This window comes from Limulus polyphemus, unplaced genomic scaffold (genome assembly GCF_000517525.1).
Source record: "Limulus polyphemus unplaced genomic scaffold, Limulus_polyphemus-2.1.2 Scaffold785, whole genome shotgun sequence".
Taxonomy (NCBI): Eukaryota; Metazoa; Arthropoda; class Merostomata; order Xiphosura; family Limulidae; genus Limulus; species Limulus polyphemus.
In genome coordinates, this window is record NW_013666395.1 from 1923 (window position 1) to 3779 (window position 1857).

Sequence of the window (1857 nt, forward strand, 5' to 3'; positions counted from 1 at the left end):
CGACGTTTCGAAACGTCGACCTCTACACTTCTGTCTTTACAACAGGCAGTTATTTAACCCTGCTGACATGAAATGAACTGGAAGCATATTTGAATGTTCATGTACATGTATTTCACATGAAAGGAACCACAAAAATCAACATTTATTGTCTATAGAACTACAAAAAATTTGACACTGTCAGAAATATTCTACACATTAAACAGTAACCTTGCCAAAGTTATACAGGTTTGCAACTTATTTACAAAAAAGAAGGTCAAATGGCATAACATTCAAATTCCAAATAGACACATTTAAAAAAGAATGGGGAAAATAGTTTAAATTAACCGTAATCATCAAAAGAAAAACAAAGCTTTCAGAGAAAAAATAAAACATTTGATACTGAACAGTAAAAAAACAGGAAATAAGTTTAGTGTTTTTGTACAAGATCATTGAAATAGACAGGTGTATATCACATTATAATGCAAGTAATATAATATATATAACTACTTGACACGTTACTTTCAGCTAGTAAAATATACCAATATTAAATATTTTTAAATGTTCTAAGCAAAAGAGATGAAACAATGGAACTAGATGTTTTAATTGTGCATCAAAATGGCAAGTTGCATTAAAACATTGTACAAAAAATACCATCCTTGTGTGCAAGAATACTAGACGAGCGGCTAAAGGGCTGATAATTATTTTGGGACTAGCTGCACCTCCAGTACTGAAAAGGTTTGACGTCCTATAATTGTCCATATCGATTGCAGATTTCACAGGTACTGCACAACATATCCAGAACGATGGCATTAACACCACCCCTCCGCCACCCAGAAACACAGTTATGTGTTTCTATATTTGGAGGTTTTTATATCGTTATTACAATACTTAAACAAAATTATATATTTATTTCTATTTTTTTATACTTCTTTATTTGTGGATGACTGAAGGGTATACAATTTTCATTGGTCAGATGGTTAGAGAGTTATAGTTGCATCAAAGCCTGTCCAAAAAAGATATTCTATATATGCTTATTCATGTGCCTAGCAAAATACCACGGGCCATCATCCGAAGCAAAACCCAGCAAAACATAGGCAGTTTAAAAGGCCACGACCCTTTTTAGGGCGCCATCTTTCCGAGGATGCTCCATCCGTTTGCCTGGCATCTTGAATCGCATTACCCCTGTTATGGAACTAGCAGTTGTTTCAAGTGTGCCTAGTGATTTTGGACTATTCTTGATTACTTTTATCTTCCTTGGGGAACGTTTTGTTTCAACTGCTTTCTGAAACACCATACGAGCCATCGAGTGAAATGTGTTCTTGCCGTCAATTGTCTCAGTATTTACATCAACATTGTCGTCTCCCTCTTGCGGAAACTCACCTCCAGAGGCCCGATAGACTAATCCACTTGGATTGTATACCCAGCTTCGATCTGTTTAACCTCATCCATTGTCATGGCTGTTAAAAAAGCGGCATAAATCGTCGTATGAACAGGACGTTACATTAGCATGTAATGCCTGTATTATGCCTTAGTTGTGAAGTTGTGAGGCATATCCAAAGTGAAAAGGCGCAATCAGCTTACGGCTGACATGAAATATTCCCTCAGCTATAGCCAAATTATACCTCTAGCAATCAGCTGTCGGCTTGTGTTAGTAAGGATTACATGCAGGAAATGCATTTTTGTCAACAACTCATAATATCAGTTGGTAGAACAGAGACGGCAGTAATAATTCCCCCCACTTGGCAGGCACGTTGCCAGATGGTGCCACATGTTTGCAGAGGGAGTGGAGTGGTGATGTCATCAAAGACGATGACGTTATAGTTCCAAAGTTGACACCAGAGGCGTTAGGGACGCATTGCTAACTAACTTATGGAGACT